Source organism: Dreissena polymorpha, chromosome 9, assembly GCF_020536995.1.
Source record: "Dreissena polymorpha isolate Duluth1 chromosome 9, UMN_Dpol_1.0, whole genome shotgun sequence".
Taxonomy (NCBI): Eukaryota; Metazoa; Mollusca; class Bivalvia; order Myida; family Dreissenidae; genus Dreissena; species Dreissena polymorpha.
In genome coordinates this window covers 94,107,379-94,120,950 of record NC_068363.1, presented here as the reverse complement: position 1 = coordinate 94,120,950, position 13,572 = coordinate 94,107,379, and the positions used below count along the sequence as shown (strand labels likewise).

General features: G+C 36.5%; 3 protein-coding genes and 1 pseudogene across 6 annotated transcripts in view; 2 read left to right on the top strand and 2 right to left on the bottom strand.

Moving 5' to 3' along the window:
• LOC127844954 (uncharacterized) overlaps positions 1 to 13,572 on the top strand; it is a 345,343-nt gene that overhangs the window by 45,365 nt on the left and 286,406 nt on the right. The window lies entirely within an intron of this gene.
• Positions 1 to 13,572, bottom strand: part of LOC127844952 (target of rapamycin complex 2 subunit MAPKAP1-like) — a 567,740-nt gene that overhangs the window by 318,512 nt on the left and 235,656 nt on the right. The window lies entirely within an intron of this gene.
• The window catches only part of LOC127844950 (ankyrin repeat domain-containing protein 50-like), a 492,344-nt gene that overhangs the window by 362,128 nt on the left and 116,644 nt on the right, over positions 1 to 13,572 (top strand). The gene's annotated exons all lie outside the window — the stretch shown is intronic.
• The window catches only part of LOC127844953 (target of rapamycin complex 2 subunit MAPKAP1-like), a 225,492-nt pseudogene that overhangs the window by 100,859 nt on the left and 111,061 nt on the right, over positions 1 to 13,572 (bottom strand).

Below are 13,572 nucleotides of genomic sequence, written 5' to 3'. Positions count from 1 at the left end.
CGGTACACACTTCGTTACGCCGTCTTTTTTAATCTTGGCATCATCCACATATATAACTGGCGTCTAGATATCTGGAAATAGTAAGCATAGTATTCCGGTGGATGCATATTCAAACATAAGTATGTCCATATGTGTTAAAATAAACAGGTAAGAATTACACTGTGTTTATAATACCGTCGAATGTCTTATATTACACACACTAAATGTTAGCGTTAAGTACGCGATAAAACATATAATAATACAAATTAATAATAAAACAATTAATAGAAAAAAGAAAACTCTTGAAGTGAAAATGTTGTCCAAGACATTCGCACCAATGCGGAAATCATTCACGAAAGTTATTTCGCATAAAACCTTGTAACATAGGAAAGAGCTGTTAATCATTTGGAAGTCAGGTCCCGAAATGTGCTTAAAAGGAAGTTTAGTTCCAAAAATGGGGGTTAACCCGTTATAATTCGGCATTAAATGAATTAATAGACATAACAACGCGACGAGATAATAAAATATTCGTGATTTATGTTATATTTTACTGTACACATGCACAAATACTGTTTATTATGAGAGAAAATGATATTTGAACATCCAACATCTCGAAGGTCAAGGAATTAAACAACAAATTTGTCGACGGTTTTGCTTCAATAACTTTTTTATTCCGACGTCTACGGTTTTGAAACAAAAAACCGAGGGGAGCACAAACACCGTAGAGCCGAAAGGGCTTATTCATTAAAAAGAAATATAAATATAAACTGGCTTACCGGGTGACAATATCCGCTACTCCTTCACGAAAAACACTTGAACGACGCCATCTTTGAAGTTTTGCAACAACTTTCTCACTTAAACGCGGTAAGCTCCCGTATACGCGTGCCCCCCTGAGAAACGTAATTTTAATAACCCACAAACATTATATTGTTATAGAAAGTGTTTACGAAAAGTGGTGCAGAAAAATACACACCGATTATCTTTTTAAAGATATTTCTTGTTAGATTTGATCGAGAATGTAACCCGCCTCCCATTTTCGCTGAATGGTTCAAGTTCCCCACGGGTGCTACTTGCCCGTACCCCCAAATTTTTATTTCGTACCCAAAAGGTTCGTTCCCAAATTTTATTTCGTACCCAAAATGTTCGTACCCACATACACAAATCGGGTGATATAGATAAACTTAAATTGATACTTTTATATCCATCCTCTTCAAAAGCATCGTCACACCAGTACTGTCAGTACTTTGATTTATTATACAACAGAATCACTGACCTGTCCTCCATGCCGTGTTACCTACGGGTATTTTCACATTAATGATTTTTAAACTGAATATCAAAAAATGTTTATTTGGAAATTACTTATTTCGTTGCTTTTAATACAGTTTGATTGCTTTACAGAATTATTAGTACGATCGCATTGTTAATTCTTTCTTAAGAGTTGCACAATTTAATTTGAGTTTTAATAATTGTTAAAACTATTATTTCTTGTTAATTATCTCAATGTTATCGGTTTGAACGATACTTTTCTTTACACAGAATTGACGAGATCGTGCAAAGGTTTTTGCAACAGTAGGCCACAAAATAAATTTTGCTTGCTGAAAATTACGTGTTATTTCCCTTGAATGTATTTACGTACCCTAAGCTTAACAATTCTGCAATGTTATTCAACCGTAACACTATAGGTAGTCTTTTAATCACAGATATTCTGTTTAACACTTATACTATCTCGAATCACAATTTAATGTATTTTGTAAGTGTTTAAAATTTTAGTATTATAGACACTGGGTTTGAAATAAAAGACTTGAGTTATTGATTTAACAAACGTAAACCGTTTGATCTCGACAGTTAACGATACATTTTGTAACTCCACTATGGAGTTAAATCATGAGTCAGTTTAAAAGGAGAACCTACTACAAACTTATATAATGACTAATCGAACGTTCGAATGTGTTTCTTGTATATTAATAATCACTTACATGCATCGATTTCTGAACATTCAAAGCTATTATTTGTACCGAACGTGCAGGATCACGCGACTTAATGGGGTTCACAAACGGATGTTAATGGATAAAAACACATCAGTAAGTGACTTTTTTTAAATAACTTTTTTAAACAGTTTCCCCCGAAGGATTTCAAGAAGTGCATACATGTCATTTATATGCTGCTTATGGCAATGTGAAAAACACCAAAAACTTACTTAGTTTAATAAGCCTGTGTTTTTGGCCATAAATCGATGTTGACAACATTCATTTACATGGTTATGCTACACGATGTTTACAACATTCATTTATAGGTTATGCTACAACATTCATTTACATGGTTATGCTATACGATGTTTACAACATTCATTTACATTGTTATGCTATACGATGTTTACAACATTCATTTAGATGTTTATGTTTTACGATGTTTACAACATTCATTTACATGGTTATGCTATTCGCAACGTGAATTTGTTGCACCGATTTCAGAGGTATTCGAGTATAAATTCTGAAATCTTAAGATATCGGCACAAACTGCAAGAAAAACTGTGTGTAATGCAATAAAGATTTTTTACAAACATATTTCAATAACTTTAGTAATTTGTATAAATAAAGCTCTTAGTGGTGTGGTTTCATTCTGTCCAGCCCGTGTGTAATCATTTGAGAACCCGTTGATCCTGCATCCTTGTTCTATTTACATCGATTAATTTGCAATCTTATAATAACTTAAACAGCTATAAAAACAGAAGCGTTTATAAAGATTCAATAAAACACATTCTACAAATACATTGTGTACGCTGAAGCGAGTATACTGTAGAAATACGAGAGTATTTCAACATTATTTTTTCGCAATCCGACCCCTTCATTTGACTATCATAGAGGAATGTTAAATTAAATATTGTTACTGCAATGAAATTTACTACGAACAAGTGCATACGCCATGCCAACATGTCTACTCGTTTGTTTTGCATTACCTAAACTGCGTTGTATGAAAGAATCTGCACAGACTAAGCGGCTTAAAGGGTGTTGCGGCAGTTTATTTAACCGAGGATATATTTATAGCAAATAGCAACACCGATGATGCTATTATCACAACTCAATATTTGTGTTATCAGTATCATCAAAAATGACCGAGTTGGTTCATAATACTTGCCAGTGGTTCGATCCCAGGTGGGGTTAACTTTTTTAAAACTTTTTTTTCTTTCTCTAAGTTCATTCTTGTTTTATACTGGAGCTCTTTAGTCCTGTTGTTTACATTTATCAATTTAAAGCATTTAATCACAAACTTCAAAACATGCCGAAATCTGTGAACAAGTACATTATTAATGATTAAGGTCGAGTTTGATAGTGTATGGTTTCATGTTTTTGATTAAATATAAATTTTTATAAATGTCTTTTGGTAAGCTGTTGTGATCCCAGTTAAGATTGTAAACAATATCTAATGTTTATGCATATTTCTTACAATCTATGTACCGGTACTTGGGTTTTGCCTCATTGCTGTATTTTATGAAATTTGACGTAGACGGTAGGGATGGTTAAAAAAAAATCTCTGTTAAAAGTGCGGTGACCCCCTTTTTTATTTGTGTTTTATGATGACAATACTTAGATGAACATATTTGAGTAGTTTCGCCGAATTCTATTAGACATAAAAAATAATAATTCCGTTTATGTGGTTACAAAAGCAAAAAAAATGACGATTTTTGGGGTTACATAAAAGTTATAAAAAATAAATTTCTTAAAATTTAACGTGTGTACTCCATTTTATTGGTAGTGTGTGGTTTAATTAAATGGTATATGATGGATCTTAGCTTATATAATATCCACAAGTTGCCAATTTAATAGGTTATTAATTATTTTATGCAACTAGAGATTTTTCAGTTTTATTGAAGAAGTACATGTTATATAATGGTGAATAAAATCTAAACAAGGCCGGTGACCCTATGTTTTTATTTCATTGTTCATATAGTATTTGTATATATATCTTTAATATAAATGTTTGACAAAATCTGTTAGATGGAAAAAAATCAGCAAAACTGCAGCAACACCCCTTAACCAACGGTGTGCATGTCTCAAAAAGCTAATGTTTGTCAATGTAAATGATGAGACACTGATTGTCATAAGTATTTTAACATCCGATTTTGCTCAACACAAACCGTATTACTTCCCCTTGCATAAACAAAATAATTGCTGTTAAGATTGATAGTTTACAGTCACATATGTTTATTATATGAACCTTCATTATAACAAATTAATGAAGGGCAAAACTAAGAAAATAACGTAATACCAAGCAAACGAAAGACAACATTATATCACATGTATCAATTATAATGTCATCTCTATTGGATGCCATGAACATGTAGTTAGTATTAAAACTCGTTAGCTTATCGACTATTTTAGTTGTAAATACTGCCAATACTGTGAGAGCTATACTTTGTAATCGTGAACTACTCAAACTCAATACCAGTGATGTTGTTCTTTAAAAAAAACGAGTCACTATAATAGACAAATAAGATTATAAATATAATTATGTAACTATAAAATTAAAGCATGGAATATAAAAATATAACTTTTTATACGTGTTAACGTGTAAGTAAGTTATTGAAGCCCCATCACGGATGTTAGATTGTCAAAGTGTTCGTCTTCATTCAACAATGGCACCGTGTTCAACAATATTTCCATAAACCATTTATTTTTGTTTACCATCTCACTCTTTCCTGGGTACTGGTTAACAAGTACTCAGAGCAAATAATTAACTAAAAACTTCTATACTTGAACCAGAGCTATGGAGAGAATGGCCGTAAAAGCAATGTCATGACCAATGCCCATGCAGGTGATATGGCTTGGTGGGAGATCTTAACAGCGCTACATGGAATTGTAGTCATGTGCTCTATCAATTGAATTAGCCGGCCAAGTAAATAGATCAAATTCAAGCTTTAAGATCGTCACGTGTCCTGGTTTGTTACGTGTATCTGAATCGTTGGGCGCCGTTATGCATGGTGTAAAAGCGCTTTTGTTACATCTGCGTTTAATGTAACGCAGTTCTTCTATAACTTGGTGCTGTGAATATTTGTTTAGGAACATGCCATAGCATTTTACAAGTAGGCTACGTTTTATCGGTAGCTTTGTGCTAGACGAAGAGAAGATGGTATGAATTCTGTTGGCGTACGTACGATTGCATTGGTAATATGTCCATGCGGTAAATGTATGCTTTAAGTGTTTGGGAAGAGTAGAGTTTTTTACGTATACATGTACTCATAACTACCACTAAGACACAGCAAAACCCATACCACAATGAATACGACCAAGTCACAGCAAAACCCATACCACAATGAATACCACCAAGTCACAGCCAAACCCATACATGTACACATAAGTACCACCAAGTCACAGCCAAACCCATACCACAATGAAATATAAATACATTTTAGCCTCGGTCTGGAATATTCGGGCTTAATGGATGTGGTTAAAGTATTGTCCAAGATTAGCTTGTGATTTGCGTTTAAGATAACATTCAGTGTTGGCGACATCTGTTTTTCACTTAATAACACGTTCTATTTCGAAGTAAATGGAGTGAGGCGTTTAAAATTTATACGAATATGCTCAATCATTCAATTTATGAAAACATTTTTTTATTAAATTGAATAAGCACTGATAATTGAGAAGTTAAACGTGTTAAACTAATATTTTAAATACCATTGTCGTGAAAATTGAGTGGAGTTATGGTTTTAGCATTTGAACTATCGATTTTCAAGCGCACACGTTTGTGTTTCACCTAATCGCAGAGTAAAAAATACATCTAAACATTCCAATATCTTGTGGAGGTATTACCAATTCTTCTTAGAATTTACGTTTAGGGCTTATCCATCACTATTGTGTTTAAATACTAACACTCTTCGTTTGGTATTACATTTTTGGTGGCATATATTGTTATGAATCAAGTAATAGTCAAATTTCAGTTTCATTTAAAGCATTATTTGAAATTATTTACAAAAAAAAAAACGTTCGGTAATATGTATTTTTTTACTGTTCGTATTGTAAATAGCATACAATTTGACGTACAACGCAAAATGATACTGTAACGGAATTTCAAATAGTAACTATGAATTGCAGACTGAAACAACATTTGTAAGATTCGTTCGAATTCTAAGTTTGTGGACGTTCTTTTTCCAAACGTTTCAAACAATTCACGAAGGAATGTTCATTTCTAAGAATGGCATATTTCTTCAGGAAATCTTACGAATTGTTTTTGTGTTTTGTGGAGCTGGTTTCATACTAGATATCAGCTTTAAAAACAGTTTCAATTCAGAAAAGTGGTACAGAAACCATATGGTACTATGTGGTCCTTTATTAATGCCAATGAACCAATAGACATAAAGTGCATCGAGGCCCGAATCAAATGTATCAAACAAACATACCCAAATACATATGATTGTTGTTCCATCACTCAACGTGAAGGCAGAGGTTCGTCCATTACAACTATAAAAAACGTGTAGTCTATTTCAGCAATGTTAATGATTAAATACACGTAATTTTTTATATATATTAATATTAGATACTCACTTGTGCGTGGATATGATAACAAACAAACATATTAAAATGTTACTTCAAACTTATGAACAAATATATTTCTTATCGTTGGGTAGAGGTAAGTTGCATATTTAACATATCGTTTCCTTTCTCAAAAGTATATCTTTTTGCCTCAGGTAAACCGACGAAGTCTTTAATGCATTGCTGTATTTGGTAATTGTATTAATACGCTGAAATAATAATTAATTTTGTATGTGTCAGTCGTCGTTTTGTTGGTGAAAAAATAACTTCACGTCAATTCTAAGGATAATATTACAAATATATCAATAATTAAATAGTTTAAACATCTCGAATAAAACTAATTTGTTGTTAAAATTGTCAGTTTAATAATATGCAAGGTGAAGATATACTAAATAATCATGAATAATAAGATATTGACAGTGCAACACAAGAATCAAAGTGCAAATGCGCTACTTTAACACTACTTTTCCTATGTTAACTGAACCTTTTGCTTTGCGATAAAACGACACTGTCGTTTGCAACATTTTTGCGATCGCCTGAATTAATTTGTTGTATATTTATGGTATCTTATAAAATTTTAACTGAGTATTTATGCATTTAGTTGGTGGTATTTTCTTTAGGAAAAAATGCTTAATAATAATTAAAAAAACAGTTTATTACCACGTTGAATAGAAATAGTAGGCAAACTAAAAGTGGAATATAAATTCCTTCATATAATAACACGGATATTTTATTAAGTCGATCAAATCCATTTTGATGTATCGTAATTCACTGACATGTTGTTTAAAACATTTGGAAATGTGTCAAAACTAACATGTTTTCAAACCAATTTTATTTTTTCTCTGCAATAACAATCAATTTGACCGACCTTCTAACCCGTTATAATCTCGTTTAAGTCAAATCCGATAAGTATGTTAATTCTTTACCTATTAAGCACAGATGAACTACTGCCCCAGTCGATATTTAATGTGAGTTCGATATTCGGAGAGAAAGAACATACAGGATTTAACAACGGAAAGGAAACGGTATTTATTCGTAACACAAAAATAACGTACACATTTGTATGTAAAGTATGCATAAATTCAGACTCAAAAACAAAGTCCTACTGCGAGAAGCTCACGCACACTTGATTCGATTCAGTTTCGATTTTAATCAAGATAATTTTATTTGTGTGCTATTTAAATATTGTTAAATGTATGCATTATGTTTAAACGGTCATATAATACATGGAATGTAACAACAAGTGAGCGAATACAAATCACATACTTAAACAATTTTACGCAGTTTATGAAATGAAACATACTTACGGACAAACTTACGAGGGTAAATATTTTATTATTTACGGTTTGGTCGATGATGTATGTAAATTAAAGGCAAAAACAAAAATGAAAAAAAAAAGATTTTGTATGAGCAAGAAAAGCGATTAACCTAAGTTTAAAAAAAAGACTAAAAAAGAATATGCAATAAAAAATACAATAAAACAGTTGATCGTACGTTTCCGAACCATATCTTTTATTTTTACAAAGTCGGTGTCATAATAGTCGGCTTCGTCTAGTGTCAGCAGAGAGAAAACTCAACATTTTTAACATAAAACAGCTTTTAACGATTCGGTAACATGAATACATCACACTTTAATTAAATTTTAAACGTTTGCAGACTGCTGCTTTCAAAACTTCCACAAAAGTTTTTATGAAATCTTTTTTAAGAATCCTATAAAGTCTTCCTTTCATGAAATAAATTGTATTTCCTAGTAATATGTGATAAGTCGCATTTGTGGATATGGTCTTAATTGAGTTAATTAATAATACTATAATGATAATGGACCCATATCAATCGGTGTTGCTTTATCATTTATTGGGTGCTTATATGGTCCGCATTGTATTCAATACAATATTTAATGTATTAATACGTAAATTGTATTTACTACGTAATGAACCCCAATTTATGTATCTCTATTCGATCTTCACAAGTTATCAATGGTTATTGCAATTAAAAACTTATGAATCCATCTTAGTCTGCGTTTAGAACACCCACAAAGAGTACTTGTCAGGTTAAATTAGGAGTCGGCTATTTTTACGTTTTTAACTGCGATGGAAAACATTTGATATGTTAGAAGTAATAGTATCCAAATAATTTACGTCCACTCATTCTTCACCTCATAGATCATAACTACGTAACAGTTTTAACAAGAGATTGCCAAACAATATGGTCCCCTACCGGTGAAACTCCACCATGGTCAGATTTTTTATTTATTTGTTGCCATAGCAACCATAATTTTTGACGAACGAACAAAATGAAATGACGTGCATAATCTCCATATTGCCATCTATCCATATTTTAAATTTCATGAAAAAATATGAAGAACTTTTAAAGTTATCGCAGGATCTAAAAAAGTGTGACGGACAGACTGACGGACAGACTGACAGACAGACTGACAGAGCGCAAACCATAAGTCCCCTCCGGTTTCACCGGTAGGGACAATAAACCCCTATTCATCTGCCCATATACGAGAATCAAGAGAGTCAATACGGTCTGACATGCGTAACAGAAGACGCAACAAATGGTCATTAACTTGAAACTTATATTAAGTGTATTTCCCTTCGATTGTATTTATTATATTGCCCTCATTAATATTTACACTGCGTACAACTTTGCGAAAAGTAACATCAAGGTAACTGCTATAACAGTTAGTGTTGTTGTTGTAGATTATGATGATAATGATGTTGTTGTTGTTGTTATATTTCTTTGCATTAGGGGAGAAAAAGATATTTTATTGAACATTTAGAATAGTTTGGAAATTTACTTTCTTTTAAGGCTGTTTTAACTTTTTCATAATCGCAATGAATTATCTTTATAATGTAGACGCATGTGCTAAATATGGACATTGTGCGGTAGCGATTTATCATATTTAAGACACAATTATTTATAAAAGTGCCCTATGTCTCCATATCTCAGAATGATGCTCCGCCTGTTAGTTGCCTCCCTGTGTTTCGTGGCCGCTGCCCGCTCCATTACAGCTCCCGCTCAGTGCGCACACGTGACGGATGCCGAATTCACGTGCGACTACTCGGCAATGGACGCCGGAGAGCGTCCAATAGATTTCACCGCCTTCGATCCCAAGCCTCAACAGCTGCACGTTACCGTCAACGGCATTGTTCCATACATAGGTAAGCACGGCATTTGTTCTAATTACTGTGTTCGATAAAACAAAACAAAAAAACTATACTTATAATGCCATGATAATAAAAAGTTAGCACTCATGGTACCAGTTTTTTTATTACAAAATTAATTATTTTAAAGTTCGTAACCCCTTGATGCCAAAAAAAAAATCATTAATAATATGAGTTCAAAAAAATCCATTAAAACACAAAGAAAAAGCCTCTTGTTAGACCTTAAATATTATTCATGCAAGCATTTTACATCAATTATTAATGTTTGAATAAAAATCAGGCTTCATGCTACTATCGGTAATAAGGAATTTTTTGCGACAGAACTATTTTGGCAAGTATGCATGACATCGTAGTTTCAGGTAAGCGGTAAAAAAATACTGAGGAAAATAAGCAAAAATGCGGTCCACCACCGTGATTTTAGGCGAGTTTCGCTGGGAATAACCGCGTTGTGATCTAGAGAACCTAGATAAAAAACTTTTTAATCGTTTGCATGTATTACATACATACGTAAATATACGTAAATTACAAGGTTCATGTGTTTTAAACAATGAGAACGAGCAATCGTTATTTAAGAATATTGATTAAAATTGTTTGAGAATATAAACAAATGAAACGGGCTTAGAACCGACATGTTGTATTTATGGCGAATCAATATGAGCCTCGCTCTGGAAAATAGGGCGTAATGCATGTGTGTTGTGTCGCCACAGATAAGCCTGTGCAGTCCGCAAGTGTGTTGTGTCGCCACAGATAATTATGTGCAGTCCGCATGTGTGTTTTGTCGCCACAGATAAGCCTGTGCAGTCCACATGTGTGTTGTGTCGCCACAGATAATTATGTGCAGTCCGCATGTGTGTTTTGTCGCCACAGATAAGCCTGTGCAGTCCACATGTGTGTTGTGTCGCCACAGATAATTATGTGCAGTTTGCATGTGTGTTGTGTCGCCACAGATAATTCTGTGCAGTCCGCATGTGTGTTGTGTCGCCACAGATAATCCTGTGCAGTCCGCATGTGTGTTGTGTTGCTACATATATGCCAGTGCAGTCCGCATATGTATTGTGTCGCCACAGATAATCCTGTGCAGTCCGCATGTGTATTGTGTCGCCACAGATAATTCTGTGCAGTCCGCATGTGTGTTGTGTCGCCACAGATAAGCCTGCGCAGTCCGCATGTGTGTTGTGTCGCCACAGATAATTCTGTGCAGTCCGCATGTGTGTTGTGTCGCCACAGATAAGCCTGCGCAGTCCGCATGTGTGTTGTGTCGCCACAGATAAGCCTGTGCAGTCCGCATGTGTGTTTTGTTGCAACATATAAGCCTGTGCAGTCCACATGTGTGTTGTGTCGCCACAGATAATTATGTGCAGTTTTGCATGTGTGTTGTGTCGCCACAGATAATTCTGTGCAGTCCGCATGTGTGTTGTATCGCCACAGATATCCTGTGCAGTCCGCATGTGTGTTGTGTTGCTACATATATGCCCGTGAATTCCGTATATGTATTGTGTCGCCACAGATAAGCCGTGCAGTCCGCATGTGTATTGTGTCGCCACAGATAATTATGTGCAGTCCGCATGTGTGTTGTGTCGCCACAGATAAGCCTGCGCAGTCCGCATATGTATTGTGTCGCCACATATAAGCCTGTGCAGTCCGCATGTTGTGCTGTGTCGCCACAGATAAGCCTGCGAAGTCCACACGTGTGTTGTGTTGCTACAGATAAGCCTGCGAAGTCCGCATGTGTGTTTTGTTGCTACATTTAAACCTGCGAAGTCCGCATGTGTGTTGTGTCGCCACAGATAAGCCTGCGAAGTCCGCATGTATGTTGTGTTGCTACATATAAGCCTGCGAAGTCCGCATGTGTATTGTGTTGCTACATATAAGCCTGCGAAGTCCGCATGTGTATTATGTTGCATACATATAAGCCTGTGGCAGTCCACATGTGTATTGTGTCGCCACAGATAAGCCTGTGCAGTCCGCATGTGTTGTTTGTTCGCCATAGATGAGCCTGTGCAGGTCCGCATATGTGTTTTTGTCGCCACAGATAAGCCTGTGCAGTCCGCACAGTGTTGTGTCGCCACAGATAAGCCTGTGTAGGTCCACATGTGTGTTTTGTCGCCACAGATAAGCCTTGTGCAGTCCGCCATGTGTGTTTTGTCTCCACAGATAGGCCCTGTGCAGTCCGCATGTGTAATGTGTCCGCAACAGTTAAGCCTGCGAAGTCCGAATGTGTGTTTTTGTCGCCACAGATAAGCCTGTGCAGTCCGCATGTGTGTTGTGTCGCCACAGATAAGCCTGTGCAGTCCACATGTGTTGTGTCGCAACAGATATGCCTGCGAAGTTCGCATGTGTATTGTGTCGCCACAGATAAGCCTGTGAAGTCCACATGTGTGTTGTGTCGCCACATATAAGCCTGTGTAGTCCGCATGTGTGTTGTGTCGCCACAGATAAGCCTGTGCAGTCCCGCATGTGTGTTGTGTCGCCACAGATAAGCCTGTGCAGTCCACATGTGTGTTGTGTCGCAACAGATATGCCTGCGAAGTCCGCATGTGTATTGTGTCGCCACAGATAAGCCTGTGAAGTCCACATGTGTTGTATCGCCACAGATAAGCCTGTGCAGTCCGCATGTGTGTTTTGTCGCCACAGATAAGCCTGTGTAGTCCGCATGTGTGTTTTGTCGCCACTGATAAGCCTGTGCAGTCCGCATGTGTATTGTGTCGCCACAGATAAGCCTGTGCAGTCCGCATGTGTGTTGTGTCGCCACAGATAAGCCTGTGCAGTCCGCATGTGTGTTGTGTCGCGACAGATAAGCCTGTGCAGTCCGCATGTGTGTTGTGTCGCCACAGATAAGCCTTTGCAGTCCGCACATGTGTTGTGTCGCCACAGATAAGCCTGTGCAGTCCGCATGTGTGTTGTGTCGCGACAGATAAGCCTGTGCAGTCCGCATGTGTGTTGTGTCGCCACAGATAAGCCTTTGCAGTCCGCATGTGTGTTGTGTCGCCACAGATAAGCCTGTGCAGTCCGCATGTGTGTTGTGTCGCGACAGATAAGCCTGTGCAGTCCGCATGTGTGTTGTGTCGCACACAGATAAGCCTGTGCAGTCCGCATGTGTGTTGTGTCGCCACAGATAAGCCTGTGCAGTCCTCATGTGTGTTGTGTCGCACAGATCAGCCTGTGCAGTCCGCATGTATGTTGTGTCGCCACAGATCAGCCTGTGCAGTCCGCATGTGTGTTGTGTCGCCACAGATAAGCCTGTGCAATCCGCATGTGTGTGTTTCGCCACAGATAAGCCTGTGTAGTTCGCACATGCTTATTAGGGTCGTTCCTAAGCGGTAATATAGTCTTGTCAGAAAGTCACGCCCTTATTAGCGAGGGCTCATAATTTGTAAGTTGATAAGGGTATACATTTGCTTATACATATGCCCAAAGGAAAAAATTACAAAACATAGCTCAAAGGAGGGAATATAGCCATGCTCAACTTATTTAAGTCATTTAAAGCTTGGAATACAGTGAAGTTTAGGTTTTACTATTTCATTTTAATAATTGATGTCTACCTGTATATTTATGACCTGGAAACCGCAGGTGTCACACAAAGAAAAATTTCAGAACCATGGTAACATCTAAAATATAACGCATACAACAACTTCGTAACAGGTCAGAATTGTACGATGGTGTTATTTTCATACATAGAAGACTGTTTCCGCCCGCTTCATTTTACAGGCGGACACTCAGATGTTCTCCTCGGCTTCAGCGGATCGACACACGGCGACATTTGATTCTAACGACCCCGCGTCCTGCGGACTGTGGTGTGGAGCGGGGGGTATCTCCTGAGCTCGGAGGCCTTCGCAATATGAGTCACGTGCAGATTTCTCGGTGAGCGGTAGTGTCAACACAGTTTGTTCATA